Here is a 14,823-nt window from a genome sequence, read left to right on the forward strand (position 1 = left end):
GCATTTACACCTTGGAAATCTGGCAGATGCTACAAATCGGGGATTGATTTATCGTTTTGTTGATTGCTTAGGCTTAAGAAAGTGACAGAGAAAATGTTAATAATGCATATTAAACATAAAAGTGTGTCCTGCATACATTTTCCCCCAGAAAAAAATTGTTTAACATTTACCAGCATTCCCCTACCCAGAGCTCGGGACCAGATAATTGCATGAGAAGTCTAGAGATTTTCTCATACCCGATCTCAGAATCACAGAAGATTAGAGTTGGAATAGGAACTTAGAGACTATCTAATACAACTCTTGCATTTTACAAATTAGAAAAGTGATACACAGAGGAGAATGTCTTTCCAAGATCACACAAACTAGTGGTAAAGCTAGGCTTACAACCTAAATCTCTAGACTTCTAGATCAGAGAACTTCCAGTTATGCCAATCTGCCACCTTATACACACCTGTGGCTCCTAGAGCTTCTTTCCTGGTATGCACTTTTTGTTTAATCATTTCCAACTCTTTGTGACCCCATCTGAGGTTTCCTAGGCAAAGATACCAGAGTGGTTTGCCATTTCCTTCTCTAGCTCATTTTATAGATGAGGAAACTGAGGAAAACAAGGTTAAGGGACTTGCGCAGGACCACACAGCTAGTAAGTGTCTGAGGCAAGATTTGAACTCAAGAAAATGAGTATTTCTGATTTCAAGCCCAGTGTTCTCTCAACTATGCCATCTAGCTGCCCATTGTATATTTACATTCTTTCTTTCTTTAATGCCCTTATTCCAGACATCCTACAGACCTATTCCATTGTGGACATTCACATGGAAGTGAATGTTTTCTCTTTGCCCTGTTTTCCTCTCCCAATGTCTCCATCATGAATTGTAAGCTTCTTCAGGGCAGAAGTCTAGATTTGCCTCTAGATCTATGCTACTTTTTTTAAGACCATGCCAAGCCCAGGGTCAGGTATAATTTGGTCCTTGTTATTAGTGCTATTTGTTGCAGTTCTTCTATTAGAGAAATTATGAGAAGTGAGAACAAGAAAGTTTAGCTAAGGAAGATAGGCTGGAGAGTGTGTTATTTGTCAAAAGGAGATAATATTCATAGTTATTGGCTAAAGCAACAGTAAGAGAGGGTAAGGATCCAGGAAATAAAGTAGTTAGGCAGCAGAACCAATGGCCAAGCTTAGTGGTAGAATCTTCTCTGACAGAATTAGGCAATTGGTAGCATAGAAAATAGGGTGTTAGACTTAGAGGAAGACTTGAATTCAAATTAGGCTTCAAACACATACTGGACAAATCATATAATCTTCAGTTTCAGGGCTGTGCTGGAGCCAGCTCAAAGTGGCTCAGAGATGATTGTTAAATTTTCAACATGAGCATCAGAAATCAACAAACACTACAAACTGATTCTCAATCTGTTGTTTAATTGATTGTCTGGACTTAATAAAGTGATGGAGAAAATGTCAATGATGCAGGTTAAATTTAATAGTATTTCATGCAAACATTTCCCCCCAGAGAACCAGTTGTTAGACATTAACCAATACATACCAGCTCAGTTTCCTCATTTCTAAAATGTGAGAGTTAGACTTTTTAGCCTCTATAGTGCCTTCCTGATTTAAATCTATAATATTACCATTTTAAACCAGAAGAAATGTAAAGGCAGTATGACATAATGAATAGAGCACTTATTAAAATCTCACCTCAGAAACTTACTACATGCATCACCTTTGGCAAGTAATTTAACCTTTCTAATCCTCAGTTTCCTCATCTGTAAAATGTGTATTATAATAGTTGATAGAGTTATTATCAAGGTCAAATGAGATGATATATGTAAAGTGCTTTGCAAATCTTAAAACATTATATAAATGTGAGCTTTTTAAATCATTTTAGATTAAAAGTCTTTAGAAAGGAAGAATAATAATGCACATGCATAGAAACCTTTAAAGTCTATAAAGGGCTTTCCCCACAGAAGACCTATGAGGTAGGTAATGTAAATGTTATTCTCCCCATTTCACAGATAAGGAAACTGAAGGCCTTTTCATCGATTTATCCATTTATCTAGGGTTGCATAGCTAATGAATGTTGGAAGCCATATTTGAAATCAGCACTCTTTGGTCTGTGTCCAATGTGCTCTCCACTATACCATCCTTCTCAATGCCAATGTAATTCCATGTACCTCAATGCTTAATCAATGCTTAATAGATATAATGCTCTATATAGATGCTAAAGCACTTGCCTAGTGGAAAAGAGGTAGTAGGTAAGATGGATGTCAATCTGTCAGCTTATCAGACAATCAATGTAAAAAGTAAAAGCCAATACCATTAGGCAAGGTGCATGCTCCTTTTTATTTTGTTTTGTTTTGTTTTATTTATTTCATTAACTATTTCTCAAATACAAATAAAAACATTTTAACAATCATTTAAGAAAGTTTTTGAGTTCCAAATTCTCTCCCTCTCTTGTGCTCCTTTATAACAGGCTATCTCATATTTAGCTTACTCATTTTTCAGAAGTCAGAGCCCAGAACTTGGATGAGACTCTCAAGAATTTGCCAGAAAGGAACTAAAAGGGAAGGATAAAATAGAATACCTCCTCCCTGAGAAACATTCAATCCTTTTGCATCTTATAGGAAAAAATGAATCAGAATTTTAGGATTAGAAGAAACCTTAGCAGTCATCTGGTCCAACCCACACCTGAATAGGAATTCATACTAAAATATAATCTAAGTAAGTGGCCATCCAACCTCTCCTCAAAGACCTCCTTTGAGGAGGAACCCACAGCCCATTCTAATTTTGTATAGCTCCAATTTGTTGTTCATTTTCCATTTTGTCTAAATCTGTGACCTCATTTTTGGGTTTTCTTGGCAAAGGTACTGGAGTGGCCTTCTATTTCCTTCTTTAGCTTATTTTACAGATGAGGAAACTGAGGCAAACAGTTATGTGAGTTGCCCAGAGTCACACAGCTAATAAGTTTTGTTTTGTTTTGTTTTGTTTTGTTTTTTAAACCCTTAACTTCTGTGTATTGACTCCTTGGTGGAAGAGTGGTAAGGGTGGGCAATGGGAGTCAAGTGATTTGCACAGCTGGGAAGTGTCTGAGGCCAGATTTGAACCTAGGACCTCCTGTCTCTAGGCCTGCCTCTCAATCCACTGAGCTACCCAGCTGCCCCACACAGCTAATAAGTGTCTGAGGCCTGATCTGATTTCACAAAGTCAAGTCTTCCTGACTCCAAGACCAGTACTCTATCCATTGAGCCACCTATCTGCCTGATAGCTCCAAAGGTTGGGAATATTTTTTCCCTGACATCAAGCTTAAATTTGCCTCTTTACTATCTCTACCTTTGATCCTGGTTCCACCTTCTGGAGCCACATCAAAAAAGTCCAATTTCTTTTCTGCATGACAACCCTTCAAACATTTGAACACAGCAATCCTGTGCCCCTCCTGAGGGGCTAAACATTCCCATTTCCTTCAATGGATCCTCATATGTCATAGCCTCAGGGTCCTTTGCCATCTGGTTGCCCTCTCTGAATACTCTCCAATTTATCAATGTTCTCCCTAAATGCCTCCAAAATTGAACAAAGCATTCCAGATGTGTTCTGACCAGAGGAGAGTATAAGGAGATGCTTACCTCCTTTGTCCTGGAAGGTATCCCTTTCTTAATGTAGCCCAAGTTTTTGCATTAAGTTTTCTTTCTTTCCTTTGGATTGCCATATCACAATGTTGACCTGTATAGAGTTTGCCATGTACTGAAATCCTAAATCTTTTTTCAGACAAAAAACTATCAATACATACTTCTCAGCAGCTATTAGAATTATGAAACTGGGTTTTCAAGCTCAGGTGTAAGATTTTATATCTATCCCTATTGAATTCCATTTTATTTAAATTTAACCTTATGTTCTCACCTGTTAAGATTTCTTTGGATCCTGTGTCATCCAATGTCCCCCTAGCTTTGTGCCACAAAAAATATGATAAAGATGACTTCTCTGCCTTTATACAACGTATAAAATGTTAAGCAGCCCAGGGTCCAGCCCAGAGCTCTAGAGCATTTCCCTATAGACCTCCTGCCAAGCTGACATCAAACTATTAACAACTATTCTTTGAGCCCAGCCATTCAACCAGTTCTGAATTCATCTAATTGTACTATTAGATAGCCTGCATCTTTCCATCTTTTCTGTAAGAATAGCATGAAAGACTTTATTCAAATACTTTACTAAAATCTTGGTAAATTATATCAACCTCATTACCCTGACTTACAAATTTAGTAATACTGCCAAAAGAGGAAATAAGGTTAGTCTGGCATAGCCTGTTCTTGATTAAGCCACACTGACTTAATTGTGATCAAAAGTTCCTTTTAAAGATATTCACTAACCATCTCTTTAATAATGAGTGCTTGAATTTTTGCAGGAATCAAAGTTAAGTTCACTGGTCCATAGTCTGTAGACTCTATTCTTTTCCCTTTGGGGGAAATCAGGACAATTGCCTTATTGCTGCTTTGTAGGAACCTTTTTTGCTCTCTTCCATCTTTCAAATTTGGCTCAGCAAACACATCCACCAATATTTTCCAGATCCATGATTCCAACCTATGGCACAGTGCATAGACAGGGGAAACAAAGTCAGGAATCCTTGGTTCAAATGCCATCTCAGAACATTGTGAACTGTATGACCTTGAACAATTCACTTAATCTTTCCTAAAACAGGTTTCCTCTTCTTTAAAAAGAGAGGAGCTGGACTTTAATTTCCAAAGTGCGTTCTGCTCTAAATGTATGACCCAATGATGCAGGCTGCCCTTTCTCTGAATTTTCACCCTTCCCCAGTTCCTAGACCTTAATAGGCAATGTAGAAATTCTCAATTATTTTTATATCTGTGCTGACTTTGGTGGACACAGGAAAGAGGCAGTGATTTCCTGTCTGTAGTGTTGTATCCCACCTCTAAGTTTACTGCCAGTGTGACTTTGTGGAAGTCACTTAATCTCCTCATTCCTCAGTTTCCTCATGTGTAAAATATTCCAACTAGTTATCCCGACTAATACTGTGGGATTAATCAGATGTGTTCTGGTTTCGTGTCTGCTAATCAGCCACAAGATACTGTTTAAGTATCAGATATATTCAAGAACACTTTACTTGGTGCTGTAGAGTATAAATAATAACATATTTAAGACCCAATCTCTGTTCCCAGGAGACTTATTGTCTATTTGGCAAAGGTAAAATGAGAGGGGTGGACAAGATGGCTTCTGATATCCCTTCCTGAATTAATATGCCTTTGCTCTGTGACTCAAGAAGACACATTTTTAACAACACAAAGCAATCTTTACTTTATGCTGAAGGAGTAGTTGAAAAGTAAGTGACCAGTGGATCACCTGGATGGATCAATGGATGAATGACAGGAGGGAAGACTGAACCTCCTGGGCTATTGTGGGCTGGAATAGTCAAGGAAAGCATCTTAGAGTGGGAGTCATATGACCTGGTCCTAGAAGAATGAGTATATTCTGATAAGCAGAAGAGATAGAGAAGGCCATTGCAGGTAGAGAGAATACTGTCATCAAAGATGCTGAAGTAGAAAAGCACAATCCTGGTTTCCTTTGGGTACAGACAGTTTTCAATGCAATTTCAAAATATTAATTAAATGCTAATTGTATGGCAGAGTAAGTACTATGTTAGGTCTTGGGAGAGAAACAAAATTTATATATACTTTTTTCCCTCATGGAACTTATAGTCTATTGGAGGGATATAGCGCAAATGCATATCAGTGAAATAAAAAATACACATAAGAAATGTGTAAAAGAAATTTCTCTGTTACATTTAGAATGATAAGGTATTCTTGCTTATTACATGTTTTATATATAAGCACATATCATATAATATTATAGGGTATTAGAATATATTTTATATAAAATATGTTATATATTATATCAATATTTGCATATATTATATGGTATCAATATGTATTTATATGCAAATATGTTAGATATATTATCACATATTAGCATATGTTATATGGTTTTATAGGGTATTAGCATATATGTTATATACAAATATGGTCTATATAACCATATATATTATATTAGCATATATAATATAATATAATATAATATAATAGTATATATAGCAAAATATAACTAATATATTATATTAGCATATATTACACAGTATTATAGGATATTGGTCATTGGGAGAAGGCTTCATGAGAGTGGTGGCATTTGGCTTAGGCTTTAAATAAGGTCGAGAGGAATTCAACAGGTAAAAAGTGTAAGGGAATATCTTTCAGGCATAGGGGGAAATTCTGGTGTTGAGATGTTTCAGAGTGTGTTCAGGGAATGGAAAGTAGTTCATTTCCATTTGGATAGAGGGAATATTATGATACAGGAAGGTGACAGATATCAGGAAGCAGAAAAGAGCCGTTAGTAAAGGAGAGTTTGGAGAAGCCTGAGAGAAAAGGTGTAGTTGCTAGAGAAGAAACGAAGGGAATGGGATTATGGGTAGAAAAAGAGGGACTCAGTTTCATGATGACTAGCAATTCCTCTTCCTCCGTGACTGGAGAGAAATGAAGTAACTTTGCTGAAACATTTTAAGGGATGGAGGAGGAGAAGATGAGAGAATCTTCTTTAAATGATCTCAATCTTCTCAGTGAAGTAGGAGTTTAAGTCATCTGATATAAATTTGAGGACTGGGAGTTCTGAAGGGGGCACTGAACAGAGAGAAAAAGGTTTGGAACAGTTGCTGTGAGGAATAACAGGGAGTCAATAATAGAAAGAATCTTAAGCATCAATCAGAGCTCAGCTTTGTTATGTACCATGAATTTATAGTAGACAAAATTAGCTCATTTTCATGACTTTCTCTGGTGATGTTTGGTAGCTGTCTGGGATCAGGATACTAATAGTGGTTAATATTGGTATCCCACCTCTGAATTTACTGCCAGTATGACCTTATGCAAGTCATTTAATCTCCCAATTCCTTAGTTTTCTTATATATAAAATAAGAGGGTTGGATCAGATTCCCTTTTCATTTTAGACCTATGATCCAGTATAGTATTTTAGATTTTCAAAGTGCTTTTTTGTAAAAAGTATTGAATTTGTGAGAAGTAATGAATTAGGTAAATACTGAGAAGCATGGGATGATTTAAATATAATTGATGCATAATGAAATAAGTCAAACAACAGCAACAAAACAATCAAAAGGTAATGCTGAAAATTATAATAATTAAGTATTGGCCTTCATGTAAAGATATTAGAAGGCACTCCCTCCTTTACAGAGGTGGAAGACCATGGGTATGGACTATATATCTCCTGAGGTCCCTTCTAGTTATAATCTGTGATCCTATGATGGTTGTGGCAGGGAATGTGTAGGTAGTAGATTAGAGGCATAGGGAAAAGAAGGAAATTCTAGAGTGGTGATTAGTGTGATACTGAAGAAATTAAACTTGGCTCTAAGTTTGGGCATAGAGATAATTTTTTTTCAAAGGAAACCAATTTTATTGAAACACAATGTCAAAATGTTATATTCTAAAAGATGAATCTAAATTCAATTCAAATCCAAATCTTAAATTATCATCCTAGTTTAATTGACTCCTGCATTTGCATTTCCAGCCTTGGCCTCTTTCCTGGGCTCTAGAGCCTGGGCATAGAGATAATTTAAGCTATGGAGTGGAGATGGACTGGAGAAATGGGATGGGTCAAGGAATCAGAGGTCACAGTAATGGTAAAGAACAAATTTCATCTGAATGGAAGAGGTGGAAGGATAAGAGACTGTTTCTTCCCAACCTGGAGAATGCAGTCCTGTTAAACACTTTGGAATGATCTATTTGGGGGGGGGGGAGCTCAATTAGGTGGTGCAGTGTTTAGAACACTGGGTTTGGATTCAGGGAGACTCATTTTCATGACTTCAACTCCAGCCTCAGATATTTACTGGCTTTGTGACCCTGGGCATGTCACATGACCCTGTTTGCCTTAATTTCCTCATCTGTTAAATGAGCTGGAGAAGAAAATGGCAAACCATCCCATTATTTTTGCCAAGAAAACCCCAACATAGGGTCATATTCTGTTAGTCATGAGTATCCAAAAGGAACCAAGAGGATATTTCTGAAACAAATAGCATTATTCTTCCTGTGGTCTAACCTGAGACCCAAGAATTAAGTTGATTATAGTACACAAAGACATCAGGATATCTCAGGGCTGTCTCAATATTGATGGAGATTTTTGTTCTTACTTATTCTGTGGATCACTTAGACTCACCTAAGCCAGGCATCTAGTCCCATTTCTGCTGCTGATTCTCACATTAGTCTTAGATAAGTCCCCTTGTTTCTCTTGTCTATGGAATAGATGCTACTTATCTCTTTTGCCTAAGAGACAGTGGAAGTTTTAAAATTTGATTTTCCATGTACAGTGTTGAGTATGTTAGATATTAGGCCACCAAATATCCAAGTCATTTCATTCAAAATACATATTTAGAATCAAGCAGTTTGAAAGGGACCCCAGTCTAAACCTCGGATGAGGAAACTAATGCCCAGAGAAATGAAAAAATAATTTCCCTAATGTAACACTGCAAATTAGTAATAGGACCAAGACAGAATCCAAGTCTCCCATCTCCCAGGTCAATGTGCTTTCTTTTGGAACCTTCATTCCTCCAGGATCTTTATAAAATGGGAAAGAATATGAGTTACTCCTTCCTCCCTTTTTAAATTGAAGACATTGAAGTGAGATTAACTGACATATCTAAGTTCACAGGACAAATCAGTGACAGAGCCTAGACTAGACTCACAATCTCCTGTTTCCCAGGTCCAAGAGTCCTTTCATTAGACAATAGCCTGTTCTGGGAAGGAGGGAGGGTGGAGACATACATATCTTGCCTTGGGAAAGTGAAAAGATAAAACAGCAGCAACAACAATGACAACAGTCACACGCCTCTCTCTATGCTTCTTGCTATGGCAATGACCTTACTGAAGAGCAGCACGTCTCCCTACCTGCCTTGTTGTGTTCTGGAATTCCCCGTGCAAACAGCCTGGCCCTTTTATGTGACAGTGCTGCTAAAGAGCACAAAGGAAGATGGAACACAGCCCCAATGGGGAAACAACCTTGAGCTGCCTTCCTCTGCCCTGCCTTCAGAAGAAAAAGCATCCCCTTATTTGAAGGAATTCTCCCCCCCCCCACTTCTCTCCCTTTTTTATACTTTTCTTCCCTCCTCTCCTCTTCTATCCCCTTCTCTCTCCCCTTTTTCAAATATCTCTTTCCCTTTTCTCCTCCTCTTATTTTTTCCCTTTTCTCCTTTCATTCTTTTCTTTTTTTTTTTCATTTTCTTTTCCCTCCTCTCTCCCTCTCCTTTATCTTGTTTCTTTTTTTTCCCTCCTCTCTGTCTCTGTGTCTGTCTCTGACTCTCCTCTCTTCTTTTATGTTCCTTTCTCTTTCCCCTCTCTCCTTATTTTATCTTCCTCACTCTTCTTCTTGTTTTCTCTTTCTCCATTTTCCCCTTCCCTCTAATTTTCCTCTCCCTATCTCCATCTTTTTCTCTTTCCCTCTCCCCTGATCTCCACTGCACCACGTTTACAGTATAGGTAGTGTAGCCCTATATTGCCACAGGAGCTGTCTTCTAAGAGGTGAGAGCTTTAGTGGCCAAGCTGAAAGAAAACAATAGAAATAATTTGGCTCTGAGCATCATGTCACTCACCAGCTGTACCTGCCAGGCATCTGCTGGCAAATAGCAAAAAAAACGTGCTTCTCCATTGAAAGAGAAGTACTGGGGGTAGAGGAGAGACAGAGTCCTGTAACTGACTGGAAGAGCAGAACCACTTGTTCACATGTCATTCTCATTAATCACGTTGCAAAGAAAGAAAATTGTGGAAAATCATTAAAATTACAGATGGCTAGATTAAGTAATTAGAATTTAGGCTAAAACAGATGTTCGTAATTAAGTGTTTATTTCATTGAATAAAATCCAGATTGTAAAGTCTATTTCACAGGATTTTAATGGTCTTCCACTCCTGGTATTATCTTTGGGGGCAAAGTTACAACTGACAGCAGTTTGAGGTGAAAGCTTCACCCAGCCCCAAGAGGAGACTGACATCTCAGTTGGTCTGGAGAGTGGGTGGTGGAGGGTTGGGGGCTCAGCTATATTGCTATTTCAAGAAAAGACATCATCTCAAACACTTCTCCCAAATCACAAGCAGCACATCTTAATTTATACAATGTCTCACATGCCTCTAAACAATTTACAAACAGATCAAAAGAATATAACAATGAAGAACGAAAATGAAAATATAGGAATCTGAGAACTAGAGATTCCCTGCCAACTAATATTTCAGTGACAAGAGAGGAAATTATTTTAAATGAGGGCTCAATCAGCTGAGATATTTGATATTTTGAAGAGTAAGTAGGCAAAAAGAAAGAAGGGGGGGGAGAGAGAGAGAGAGAGAGAGAGAGAGAGAGAGAGAGAGAGAGAGAGAGAGAGAGAGAAACAAAGAGCAAATAAAAATGAGACAGGGGAAAGAATAGAGAAAGAGAAGGGGAAAAGATAGACTAGGGGTGATTAATAGGGAGAGAGAAAGGGGAGAGAGACAGAGACAGGGAGAGGGTGAGCAAGCAATGCCATACGGGCTGTGAACTGAGAAATGTACAGTATGATGTTATTTAGCAGGGTTGCTTTCATCCTGACTGTAGCCCCAAATGCTTTCCAGAGCTAAATTAGTAAATAATAGCAGAGGGAGAAAGCAATTAGAAGAGTAAAAAGATCCTTCAGGATGGAGATTTGAAAGTAGATGGGAAAAGTTGATGAGGCAAAGAAATTAGAGACTCTTCTGCTAGCAGAGGTGAAATAGGGTGAGGGTAAGGGAGTTCAGGCAAAGGGGAGATGAATAGAAAACTGAAAACCAGGTTCAGAGAAGATTCATTGAGAAATAGATTCTGAGTCCTCAGAAGGGAATGGAAGGAACAACTGCCTACCTTAGCTTTATTCCCTTGCCTTGTCTTTATGAGCCCCATCCAAGTCTTTCAAGGAAATTTTAACAACTGTGCTAAAAGGAATAGGAGAAGTAGGAGCTTAGAAAAGAATGGGGACCTTAGAAAAGAGAACTAAGTGACTGAGAAAGAAAGGAGCCCAAACCATTAGGATAGTATAGCCTACTTCTAACCCAAGAGGAAAAGTGAGGGTTGATTGATGTCCTTAGATAGGCTTAACTCCAAGGAAGAACCTAGGATCATAGGATTGTAGATTTAGGGCCTGGAGGACAAGTCCTTCATTTTTCCAGATGAGAAAATAAGTTCAGAGAGGTTATGTGAATTTCTCAGGGTCACATAATATGTTAGGTAGAGAGCTGACGTTCAAGCCCAGGTAACCAATCTTCACATCTGGGACTTTTTCCCAAAGAAAAAGAGGAAACATACTTTTGGAGAACCCTTCCATCCATCAATACCCCATTCTGTTATCATAGAAAATAAAATACTAGAAATGGCAAATGAACATTAAGACTTCCCCAGTGAGGGAACCCAACGGTATTCATTGTCAACCAGTACTTTTTGAATTCTAAGTATCCTGATCTCTTGTTCACAAGACATCAGTAACCAACAAAAGAGTATAATTCAGGTTGGAAGTATATGGTAGGAAGGACTATGGATCTTGGTAGGGGGAGGTAGAAGAAGATTTGGTGAGATTAATTTGAAAACCTCCAGTGGAAGAAGACCTCAAAAATAGACTCCTTAGGGAAAGAGAAATTCAGATTGAGTGTCTTAGAAGATTAATAGGTCCATGAATCAGCCAGAATTCCTACCCCTTTTCCATCTTCTCCTTAGCTCCTATTTTGTCCTTCATATTGTAAAATTTAAATTGATATCCAATAACTCCAAGTATTAATTTTATAAAGTTTATTAATAACTATTTGAAGTAGAAGGAATAAAAAGGAAATAGAAGTAAAAAAAAACCCAATTATCTAACAAAAATAAGACCATGTGAGTAAGTTCTCCTGCCTGGCCCTTTGTATTGTAAAATTTAAATCAATAGCCAATAACTTCAAGTATTATATTTTATATGATTTATTAATAATCACTTGAAGTTAGAAGAAAAAAGAAATAGAAGTAAAACCTGAGTAAAACTCTCCTGCCTCTCACTTTACCCCACCTCCACAAACCATGATCAGGAAGAAAGAGCGAGGGGCGGATACACAAAACTTATATCCTCCCTACATTAGCACATAACTGAGAAGGAACATGGGAAACTGGGATTTAGAGTCCTGGGGAGCAAATCCTAATTACACAGTATGAACCTGATCCAGCCAACTAGGCATATGGAAGGGAAGGGCAACTAATAAGGCTTTGAGCAGAGTCAAATAATTTATCTGAACCCACCAGAGTCAAGTGGATTGCTCAAATAATTGATCATCTTTTGTTTTGCCTAGACCCATGATTTCATCAATGTAGCTAGTGAGGAATTTTCTCTACTAATGCAGTTCAGCACATTCTCTGCAATTTATAATCCAAGCATTGACAGTTTAAGTGGCTTCTAGGGTCACACAACCAGTATGTATCAATGTTGAGCTTGACTACAGGTTTTCCTCAATCCAAGACCCATTGTTCATCAACTTACCATACTACCTCTCAATAATACTTATATCTGAAATTTTTATAACAGGTTAAAATTTACAAAGTGCTTTACATAAATTATGATATTTAATCCTTATAACAATCCTTTTTGTGGTGATGTTATTATCATTACCATTTCACAGATGATGAATCTTAAACTGATAAAAGTCAAGTGACTCACTGAACTAATGTCTAAGGTAGGATTTCAACTGAGGTCTAACTAGATAGACTTCAAGTCACTTTGCCACACTACCTTTCCAAGCTCAGAACTCCCCTTCCACTATACCCAATTATAAAACCCTGGAGCCCTCTGAAAAGCCTTTTGAAGAGGCCAGTAGGGAGATGATAATCCACTAAGCTCAACTGCTGCTCCACCATCCAAATGCTTACTGAGATTTAAAGGCTCTTCAAAGGAATAGGGAGTTCCCAAATGACAAATAATGACCTCAAGATGCCCAACAAAGCATAACAGAAAGAGTAGTCAGGTGACTTGGATTCTATTCTTTGCCCTACCATTAATTAGGCATATTACCTTGGTCAACTCACTTTGTTTTTTGTTTATTTTAATTTTACTTTTCATTTTTAATTTTGAATATTTTCCCATAGTTACATGTTTCATGTTCTTTCCCGCTCTGCCAAGCCCCACCACCACCATAGCCAATGCACAATTCCACTGGGTTATACATGTATCCTTGATTGAGACCTAATTCCATATTTTTGATAGTTGGACTAGAGTTATTGTTTAGCACCTACATCCCCAATAATATACCCATCAGTCCATGTGTTCAAGCAGTTGTTTTTCCTCTCTGTTTCTACTCCCACAATTCTTCCTCCAAATGTGGCTAGTTTTCCTTCTTATAAGTCCCTCAGCATTGCTCTGGATCCTTGCATTGCTGCTAGTAGAGAAGTCCATTATGTTTGATTGTACCACAGTGTATCAGTCTCTGTGTACAATGTTCTCCTGGTTCTACTCCTTTCTCTCTGCATCAATTCCTGGAGGTCATTCCAATTCACATGGAATTCCTCCACTTCGTTATTCCTTTGAGCACTATAGTATTCCATCACTAGCAGATACCACAATTTGTTTAGCCATTCCCCAATCGAAGGACATTCCCTAATTTTCCAATTTTTTGCCACCACAAAGAGCATGGCTATAAATATTTTTCTACGAGTGTTTTTCCTCATTATTTCTTTGGGGTATAAACCAAGCAATGCTATGGCTGGATCAAATTAAAGCACTTTGGACATAGTTCCAAATTGCCATCCAGAATGGTTGGATCAATTCACAACTCCACCAGCAATGTATTAATGTCCCAATTTTGCCACATCCCCTCCAACATTATTACTTTCCTTTGCTGTCATGTTAGTTAATCTGCTAGGTGTGAGGTGGTATATCAGAGTTGTTTTGATTTGCATTTCTCTAATTATAAGGGATTTAGAACACTTTCTCGTGTGCTTATTGATAGTTTTGATTTCTTTATCTGAAAATTGCCTATTCATGTCCCTTGCCCATTTATCAATTGTGGAATGACTTGATTTTTTTGTACAACTGATTTAGCTCCTTATAAATTTGAGTAATTAGACCTTTGTCAGAGTTTTTTGTTATAAAGATTTTTTCCCAATTTGTTGATTCCCTTCTAATTTTGGTTGCATTAGTATTGTTTCCACAAAAACTTTTGTAATCAAAATTATTTATTTTACATTTTGTAATTTTTTCTAACTATTGCTTGGTTTTAAAATCTTCCCTTTCCCAAAGATCTGACAAGTATACTATTTTGTACTTACCTAATTTACTTATAGTTTCCTTCTTTACATTCAAGTCATTCGCCCATTTTGAATTTATCTTGGTGTAGGATGTGAGATGTTGATCTAAACCTTATCTCTCCCATATTGTTTTCCAATTTTCCCAGCAGTTTTTGTCAAATAGTGGGTTTTTGTTCCCAAAGCTGGGTTCTTTGGGTTTATCATAGACTGTCTTGCTGATGTCACTTACCCCAAGTCTACTCCACTTTCCTCCCTTCTATCTCTTAGCCAGTACCATATTGTTTTGATGACCACTGCTTTGTAGTACAGTTTAAGATCTGGTACTGGTAGGCCACCTTTCTTCATGGTTTTTTTTCATTATTTCCCTTTATATTCTTGATATTTTGTTCTTCCAAGCAAACTTTGTTATGGTTTTTTCTAATTCTGTAAAAAATATTTTTGGTAGTTTGATAGGTAAGGTACTAAATAAGTAAATTAATTTGGGTAGAATGGCTATTTGTATCATGTTAGCTCGTCCT

The 14,823-nt window shown here is 37.5% G+C and overlaps 1 protein-coding gene across 1 annotated transcript in view; it reads left to right on the plus strand.

Annotated features, from left to right (window-relative positions):
* Positions 1–14,823, plus strand: part of GRIK4 (glutamate ionotropic receptor kainate type subunit 4) — a 315,433-nt gene that overhangs the window by 87,432 nt on the left and 213,178 nt on the right. The gene's annotated exons all lie outside the window — the stretch shown is intronic.

Source organism: Gracilinanus agilis, chromosome 3, assembly GCF_016433145.1.
Source record: "Gracilinanus agilis isolate LMUSP501 chromosome 3, AgileGrace, whole genome shotgun sequence".
In the NCBI taxonomy this organism is placed as follows: Eukaryota; Metazoa; Chordata; class Mammalia; order Didelphimorphia; family Didelphidae; genus Gracilinanus; species Gracilinanus agilis.